Source organism: Theropithecus gelada, chromosome 4, assembly GCF_003255815.1.
Source record: "Theropithecus gelada isolate Dixy chromosome 4, Tgel_1.0, whole genome shotgun sequence".
NCBI classification, from domain to species: domain Eukaryota; kingdom Metazoa; phylum Chordata; class Mammalia; order Primates; family Cercopithecidae; genus Theropithecus; species Theropithecus gelada.
The window spans coordinates 1,559,543-1,569,168 of NC_037671.1; the positions used below are offsets into that span (position 1 = coordinate 1,559,543).

The 9,626-nt window shown below is 45.9% G+C and overlaps 1 pseudogene across 1 annotated transcript; it reads left to right on the top strand.

The window, feature by feature from the left end:
- Positions 1-201: 201 nt before the first annotated feature.
- Positions 202-1,843, top strand: LOC112622209 (annotated as a pseudogene). The gene is made up of 5 exons (XR_003118958.1): positions 202-446; positions 569-685; positions 1,131-1,163; positions 1,306-1,353; positions 1,522-1,843. The product of XR_003118958.1 is annotated as an HLA class I histocompatibility antigen, A-3 alpha chain-like (transcript).
- The last annotated feature ends 7,783 nt before the right edge of the window (positions 1,844-9,626 follow it).

The following is a 9,626-nucleotide window of genomic DNA, read 5'->3' on the forward strand; positions in this document are numbered from 1 at the left end:
GAGGGCGAGTGCGTGGAGTGGCTCTGCAGATATCCCAGGTGCCGTTGACCAGGCTGGTGTCTGGCTTCTGTGCTCTCTTCCCCATCCCAGGTGTCCTGTCCATTCTCACGAGGGCCACATGCCTGCTACTGGAGTGTCCCATGAGAGAGGCAAAGTGCCTGGATTTTCTGATTCTTCTCGTCAGACCCCCTACCAAGACACATGTGACACCATCCCATCTCTGACCACGAGGCCACCCTGAGGTGCTGGGCCCTGGCCTTCTACCCAGATCATACTGACCTGGCAGCGGGATGGGGAGGACCAGACCCAGGACACGGAGACCAGGCCTGCAGGGAACGGAATCTTCCAGAAGTGGGCAGCTGTGGTGGTGCCTTCTGGAGAGGAGCAGAGATACACCTGCCATGTGCAGCATCAGGGACTGCCTGAGCCCCTTACCCTGAGATGGGGTGAGGAGGGAGATGGGGGTGTCATGCCTCCTAGGGAAATCAGGAGCCTCTCTGGACACCTTTAGCAGGGTCGAGGCTGGGGCCTAGGGGTCAGGGACCCTCACCTTCCCATATTTTCCCAGAGTGGTCTTCTCAGTCCACCATCTCCATCGTGGGCATCATTGCTGGCCTGGTTCTCCTTGGAGCTGTGGTCACTGGAGCTGTGGTTACTGCTGTGATGTGGAGGAGGAAGAGCTCAGGTGAGGAAGGGGTGAGGAGTGGGGTCTGAGATTTCTTGTCCCACTGGGAGTTTCAAGCCCCAGATAGAAATGTGCCCTGCCTGGTTACTGGGAAGCACCATCCACACTCATGGGCCGACCCAGCCTGGGCCCTGTGTGGCAGCACCTACTCTTTTGTAAAGCACCTGTTAAAATGAAGGACAGATAGATCACCTCGATTTCGGTGGTGATGGGACCTGATCCCAGCAGTCACAAGTCACAAGGGAAGGTCCCTGCTGAGGACCAACCTCAGGAGGGCAGTTGGTCCAGGACCCACACCTACTTTCTTCATGTTTCCTGATCCTGCCCTGGGTCTACAATCACACATTTCTGGTAACTTCTCTGGGATCCAAGACTAGGAGATTCCTCTAGGACCTTATGGCACTGGTTCCTTTCTGATATCTCACAGGACATTTTCTTCCCACAGATAGAAAAGGAGGGAGCTACTCTCAGGCTGCAAGTAAGTAGGAAGGAGGCTGATCCCTGAGATCCTTGGGATATTGTGGTCGGGAGCATATGTGGGAGCTGACCCGCCCCACAGTTCCTCCTCTAGCCACATCTCCAGAGGGATCTGACCAGGTCCTGTTTTTGTTCTACTCCAGGCAGTGACAGTGCCCAAGGTTCTGATGTGTCTCTCACAGCTTGTAAAGGTGAGACCCTGGGGGGCCTGATGTGTGTGGGGTGTTCAGGGGAACAGTGGATGCAGCTGTGCTATGGGGTTTCTTTGGGTTGGATGTTTTGAACATGGGATAGGCTGTTTAAAGTGTGACTCTTCACTGTGACAGATGTGAATTTGTTCATGAATATTTTTTCTATAGTGTGAGACAGCTGCCTTGTGTGGGACTGAGTGGCAAGATTTGTTCACGCCTTCTCTTTGCGACTTCAAGAACCCTGGCTTGCTTTCTGCAAAGGCACCTGAATGTGTCTGTGTTCCTGTAGGCATAATGTGAGTAGATGGGGGGATCACCCCATCCCCATGTTCACCATGACCCTTTTCCCCACGCTGACCTGTGTTCCCTCCCCATTTATCTTTCCTGTTCCAGGGAGGTGGGGCTGAGATGTCTCCATCCCTGTCTCAACTTTATATGCACTGAGCTGTATCTTCTCACTTCCCTATTGAAATTAGAATCTGAGTATAAATTTACTTTTTAAATTCTTGCCATAAAAGGTAGATGGGTTAATTAAAGGAGAAGATTCCTAAAATTTAAGAGAAAAAATAAATGGAAAACATGAGAACCTTCCACAGTCCACGTGTTTCTTGTGCTGATTTGTTGCAGGGGTGGAGAGTAGACGGGGCTGTGCTCAGTGGGTGCTCAGGCCACCGTGGGCTTTATGTGGTCAGTGTTTGGCTGGGTCATCTTTGCTGCTCCATTGTCTGTGGCCCTTCAGTAGAACCTTGTCCCACCACGACCTATGATCACAGAGACTTGGATGTCACCTAGGGTGGTCCCTACATACGAGGGTCCTTGTGGTATCAAGAAACAAATTTTCACACCTGTTCAGCTCTTGCCCTCCTCCCAGGGCTCTTTCCTGGATTGTATTTTCCATCTTTTCTCCAATCTTTAAAGGAATGAGATTTGGAAATTTGCAGAGAGGAGGGGTCCCATAATTTCTCATCATAGGTAAGTTTTTGTTGGAGCTCCTCTTCTGCTGTCCTACTTATCTTCCTGCCCTGAGTTGTAGTCATCCCAGTGCTGGTTCCAATCCAAACTCATGGTTTTATAAAGCAGAGCCTAATTTAGATTCATATGTGGTTGGATAATTGGACCCGTAAGTCTAGGATTATCTTTCCTGAGGAGAAAAATATGGTTGTGTGCTGCAGTGTGCAGGAGGATTGGTGTGGGAGGAGGGAGGGAGGGAGGACACAAAAGCAGCCCTGGTGAGAAAAGTACTGTGGCATCGATGTCTGCATGAGAGGATGTTGTTCTTTAGATGCCACAAAACGGCATTTGTCCTGAGGCTACATTAATAAAGATATTGCCTTTAGAATAGGGAGGTGCACTACAGTGATCATACATTCAACTGACATTTGTTGTCTGCTAGGGATATGACTGCTTTTGCATTTAGAAAGCATCACTAAAGTAAAAACAGAAAAGTTTCTGGCATTCTGGTGCATGCGTTCTAGATGCAAGCTTGCACAGCTTGCACGCTGCATGTGGCCCAGGACAGTTTTGAATGTGAGGACTTTTTTGCTTATCTGTGGCGGACCTGAGACCTGGAGTGAGTGCACCCACCTCCCTCAGGATCAGGAGTGAAAGCTTTAGGAACCCTCCTTTGCAGTGGTCTGCAAAAATAGAGGCCACATTACTGTGAGAACCCAGAGTAAAGCCAAGTAGGCTCAACCTTCAAGGAGTTGTGGGGAAGGTTAATGGAGTGGTGTTCCAGGGTCAGAACAGAAGGGCAGCCAGGAAGGACACTGCTTGATATTTATGATGGGAATGCAAGAATTCAGGAGCAGAAGGCCAAGGGTGTTTGACGAAATACAAAGTCATGATCCCAGTCTCAATTCCTAGACCTCGGCCAAGCTTCAGATTCAGAATCCAGTGACTGAGGAAGTGTCCATATTCCTAAAAGGAGGGACCTTGGGACACCGTGTCGAGTACATGCTGGGACAAATCCATTAGCCCTTCTCCAAAGGAGCCTGTAGCCATTTAATCAGGAGACGGGATAAGTATTAACACTGGGTGTGAGTGGACATTGATGCCCTGATTCCCACAGCACCATCATGTCCCCATCACAGTGGGGCTTACAGAGGCCACGGAATAAACATGGACACATTATGGCCCAGAGTGGGAGCACTGGATCCATAAACCTGGTCCTAGTTATCTTCCCTTTCCCCATGTGCATAATTGGCCTTGATGCACTGGCAACTGGAGGTCACCCCACACTGCGTCCCTAGTCTGGAGAGTAAGGGCTGTCATTGTGCTGAAGCCCAAAGGAAATCCTCTAAAACTTCCCTCATCCCAGTCAAGCCAGAAGCAATATTGTGTCACAGGGTGGGTCTTGTGGAGGGTACTACAGGTATTGTAAGGGTAGCATTGCCATTAGAGAGCTGAAGAATGTGGGGTGGTGTTGGCCACCTGCCAAGATCCTGTTACCTCCATATCATTCAGCAATCTGTCCCTGAAGAAGCCTGATATGAATAAAGAATGAATGGAATTCCTCCAGACTTGACCAAGTAGGAGTCCTGATTGCAGTTGCCATGCTGGCTGGATATCACTGCTTGGGGAGATTAATAAGACCTGAGGCACATAGCAAGCAGCTGTGAATTTGGTGATTGCATTCCTTCCCATTTCATTAAGAAAATGGATATGGAATGATTCACATTCACATGGAATTTATAATACATTTATTTATAGCTTCCCTCAGGGCTACCTTAACTCCTGAACCTTCTATAAAAATCGCCTTAAGAGATCTGGACAAATCAGACATATCACAGAATACTAAATCTCTTCATCTCATTGGCAGTATCACATAGATCAGGAAGGATGAGCAAGAGGAGGAAAGTATGATGAATTCCTTGGCAAAACTTGCACTACAGAAGGTGAAGATTAACCTCACAGAGCTTCAGGGGTGGCCACTGCAGTGAGGTGTGATGTGTCCAGTGGTTACAGGCATGCAGGGCTCTCCCCTCCAAAGTAAAAGACACACTTGCATCTTGCATCCTCACTAGAAGGAAGGACGCACACTGCCTGGTGAGCCTCGCTGGGTTCTGGCAATGCCACATTCCACATCTAAGTATATTGCTTTGGCCCACACTCTGGGTGATATAGGAGGAGGCCAGTTTTGAGTGGGGCCTGGTCAGGAAAGGACACTGCAGCAGACCCAGGCTGTGGTGCAGCCAGTCACCATCCCTCAGACCCCTGGTGCTGGAGGTGGTGGTGTGGGGAAAGATGCAGGATGGAGCTGAACCACGCATCAGTGGGAGAGTCAGAATGGAGGGCCTGGGATCTGGAGTAAGGCCATGGAATCCACAGCAGAGAAATATGCTCCCTGTTAGAGGCAACTTTTTTCATCTTACTGGCCCTAATAAGAGAACGCTTGATCATGGGACACCAAGCAACAATATGATTCCAAGTGCCCAAATGTATTGGCTTCTATGTGACCCACAGAATCACAGACTGGATAGGCCCAGTGGCATCTATCATGAGATGAAAATGGTCCATGTGGGTTGAGCCTCAATTCCATGTTAACACCCACACCCTCAATTCCATGTTAACACCAGTCCTGACGTGGCCCTGAATCACTAAACAAATTGAAGATAAATTGAAGTTAGCCAGCCGGCATCACGGATCAACCCAGGCCTGACAGGAAAGACCCATGAGTGGAGCAACCACAGTGGCAGGGATGAGGCTACAAATGGGTCCAGCAGCACTGACTCCCCGCTACCAAGGCCCATCCAGCTGCTGCTTCCTCTGAATACTCTGCTGATGAGCATTCCAGAGCAATGATGGGCACCGAGAGGGCACTATTTCTTCAGGTAACTGACTAGCCCCTAAGTGACAAGTTGAATAGCTTGAGCCCCATCCATCCTGGAAGGGCCAGGGGTTCATCCTCACAGGGAAAGGCACATATTCAGTGTGGTGTGGTTTTTCTCTCTGCTCTCAGACCTTCAGCCAGCATCACTGTAGACAGTTCTGATCCACTGGCTCACAATTTCAGTACATTATTTGCCTGCGGGACATACCTCAGAGGGAAGGGGATGAAGTGTCACCACCTGCACCTCCCAGGGGCTGCCAGCCACACAGAGTCATGGACAGGTCTCCACAGACACAACTTAGTACCAACTTGGATGAAACCCTCTGAGGAATGGGGGCCAGCTTTCAGGATGTGCTGCGCGTATTAAATCAAAGACGTCTCTATGGTGCTGTGTTTACAGAAGGAAGAATAGGTGGGTCCAAAAACCAAGAAGTTGAAACAGGTGTGGCTCCATGTCTCATCCCTTCTATTCACTCTTAGGGTGATCTTGCACTTCTCATCTCCAAAATCTGGACTGTGTAGGGAAGGAGGTCCTGGTTTCCCAAAGGGGGCACCCTGGCAAAGAGACAAATGAGAGTCCATGGAACTACACATTATGGTTGTCCTCAGGGATGTTCGAATAGTATGTGTCCAGACACAAGCAGGTGAGAAGAGGAGGAGGCAGGGCTGCTATCACACAAGGAAGGCAGGAGAAGTGTGTGTGGACATAAGAAATCCACATGGGGATCTCCTTGCTCCCCTTGTCCTATTGTTAAGTGTGAGCAGAATCATACAGCAACTGACCCTGAGAAGGTTTGATATTCAAGAGCCCAGAACACTCAAGAAGGAAGGATTGAGTGATACTCCTGGGTAATCTCCCAAGGCTCTGCTCCTGTGCTCTGACATCCTCAGCAGGATTAGTGCAGAATCCCTGCTTCCCATGAGTGGTTCCCAGCCAGTGACCGGTCACAGCAGGCACACTGAGGCAGGCCATTACTGGGAGACAGAGGACAACTCTGGTGGTGAATTGTGGCTCCAGGACTCCTCCATGGCCTTGCTCACCTCTCCTTAGACTGCCTGTGCTCTAGGATGCATCGAACAAACTGTCTCTCCTGTCCAGCACTTGGGGTCACACTTGCATCTTGGTCTGCCGCTTTTCCCAGGGATTTCTGGCTCGCTTCCCATATTCCCTTACAGGTGTGTCCCCTCATAAAATTCCGCAGACTCGAAGCTCATCTTGGCATCTGTTCCTTGAAGGGCTTGGACTAAAAATCACTTTCATCCTCATAGCAATAACTCTTACTTATTCCAACCTGTAAAATCCTTATCTGTATCCAACCTCTGCCTCCCCCATAGGATCAATTTTGTTTATGTTTGTAATATCTCTTTGAGTTAACAGATATTTATTGTATTAAGCCACTGAATTTTGAGGTAGTTTGGGACACAGCAGTTAATAACTATTAAGGCTTTCTTCAGTTTATATTATTGCATGGATATTATCTACATCTCTTTTAATCCCTTGCATTTTAATAATGTTGGTCATACTTGCTGTTCCAATCCTTTCCTCCTATTCTTTTTTGAAAATTCTTATTTTGTCTTTCTCTGTCCTTCCTTCCTTCTTTCCTCCTTTCCTCCCTCAGAGCTTTCTCTCTCCCTCCATTTGTTCATAAACCCTATGTGGTTAGATTAAAAGGAAGCATTATTTGAATCTTATGTTAAAAGTATATTGCCATAAATTATAAAATAAAGGTAAAGAAGAGGAAGTTATTAATAGAATATGAAAAAATGCCTAGGGTGATTCTGTAGCCAAGACAGCGGCTTTTAACATTTAATCTCCACCTTCAACTGAATGTTTTCAGAACACATGAGCAACGTGAACTCTTTCCCATTCTTGATACAAGCACTTGGGAAATCAAATTAACCTTATCTAGTATGATTAATGTCCATACACCATATAATCCCTCCGTCTGCCTCCTGATCATACACTCTGGGGACATTCTTGTGTCCAGGAGACGTGTACACCAATGTTTATGGCAAAAACTGGAAACAATCACATATACATCAATGGGAATTAACAAACTTGTGGTATATTCATAAAAAGTAAAACTTTAGCAGTAAAAATGAATGAACAGCACCCTCCCACATCAGAGATAACTCTACTACACATAACGTGCATCACGGAAGAATACACATAGTGTGAGTTCTCTTTACGGGGAAGTTTAAAAAATAAGTCAAACTGTGATTTGGGTATATATATATTTATTGTAAAAATCGTTCGAGACAATACAAAGGAATGGTAAATACAAGACTCAAGACAGAGGTTCCTTTCAGCAGATAGGATTGGACAACAGCATAGGGTGGCTTCATAGGTTCTGTTTCTTATGCTAGGAGGGGATGTCCAGGTAGTTAGTTACTTGATCATAAATATTTATTTATTTATTTATTTATTTATTTATTTCTGCGACAGAGTGTCGCTCTCGTTACCCAGGCTGGAGTGCAGTGGTGTGATCTCGGCTCACTGCAAATTCCGCCTCCTGGGTTTAAGTGATTCTCCTGCCTTAGCCTCCCGAGTAGCTAGCATTACAGGCACCCACCACGACACCCAGCTAATTTTTGTATTTTTAGTAGAGACTGGGTTTCACCATGTTGACCAGGCTGGTCTCGAATTCCTGACCTCAGATGATCTGCCCACTTCGGTCTCTCAAAGTGCTGAGATTACAAGCATGAGCCACTGGGTGTCATTTTTCAAAATTCACCTTGCATGCCATTCCTGATTGATTAGTTGGAAATGAAAGAGGAGAGAAAATATTGAAGTTCATCGCAAGGATCCTTAGCGATAACTACTCATGGTAAAGCAAAGCCACAGCCAATTGTAAAGAACCATGTGACAGAGAGGACCAGGATGCCATGAAAAATAGCCTTGGCTAGAAATAGGTCATTTGATCCTTGGCTAATTGGCAGCTCTCTACATTTTCTGGTACACAGCGTTCACTCTGATGTGCAAGGCAATTTTATCTTGCAAAGAATTTCAGAATTTGAATGTTGCTCATATTTTACCACATATACAAGTGAATTAAACTTTTACAGAATAGAAAAAAACATCGTTGAGCAAAATAAATTAAATGAAAAGACATAAAGGAATAACTAGTGATGAAATAGCAGTAAGAATGGAAAACACAAAAGAGCTGCTTTTAAAAGAATGTTAGAAGCATAAAATAACAGTGTTTTTCATAATCATACTGGAGTCCAAATCACTTCTACACATCTAAAGATGTTAAACTGATCATAGGATGCCCACTGAATAAGCAATTATTGAAAAATCTTGCTCCTAGATTGGAGTTAACCATTTCTGCCTACCACATCAAACCAAATTGTTGTCATGATGCTAAGCTAGTTGTACAGACAGAGATGTGAGATTCAAACTTGTCTAACTGCAAAGCACCCTGATTAGGTAAATATTTTTGTAGATGCTTGAGTAAGAAAATTGGCATTTTGGGTGTTTTTGAACTGAATGAGAAACTTCTGAGGAAAAACATAGGTAGTTATGATTATAAAGGCATCATTGTATGGCACTGAAGTCTTGGGATTCTTTGATCTAGCTACTGTATTTTCTCAACTTTGTTACAACTTATCAAAGAGAACATTAACACTAAAGGCATTTGCAAAAAAAATCTGAGATATTGTTGTATCTCCTTTCTCTGTCTCAAATTTTTAATCATTACTTTAGTAAAGATAATTTTAATGTATTAAGGAAAATTAGTCCAATACAAGAAGTATTTGATTTACAAAAATCCTGAAACAATAATGTTAATTTTGCTTTTAACGTGTATATGAATTCTCTGATACTCCTCCTTTCCAGAGGTGTAGCTTCATTCCTTCCCTGTGAGTGTGGCCTGGACTTAATGACTCACTTCTAAATGATAGAGTAATGCTGACATAAGAGTTTGTGACTCTGGGTGTAGAACATAAGACTCACTAAGGCTGGGCACGGTGGCTCATGGCTGTAACCCCACAACTTTGGGAGGCTGAGGTGTGCCATGAGGTCAGGAGCTCAAGACGAGCCTGGCCAAAATGATGAAATCCCATCTCTACTAAAAATACAAAAATTAGCTGGGTGTGGTGGCACGCGTCTGTAATCCCAGCTACTTGGGAGGCTGACGCAGGAGAAATGATTGAACCCGGAAGACGGAGGTTACAGTGAGGCGAGATCGAGCTACTGCACTCCAGCCTGGGCAACAGGTTGACAGTCCATCTCAAAAAAAAAAAAAAAAAAGACTCACTGCAGCTTCTACTTTGGTTCTCTCTTTCTCTGGGATCATGAGCCCTGGGGGAAGCTGGCTGCTGCATCATAAGGAGGCCTGTGGAAAGGTCTATGTGACTAGGAAGTGAGGTATCCTGGGATCAAACAATAAAAAGCTGAAACCTCTTCCAATAGCCACGTGAGAGATTCTTGTGTCTTGTGAAT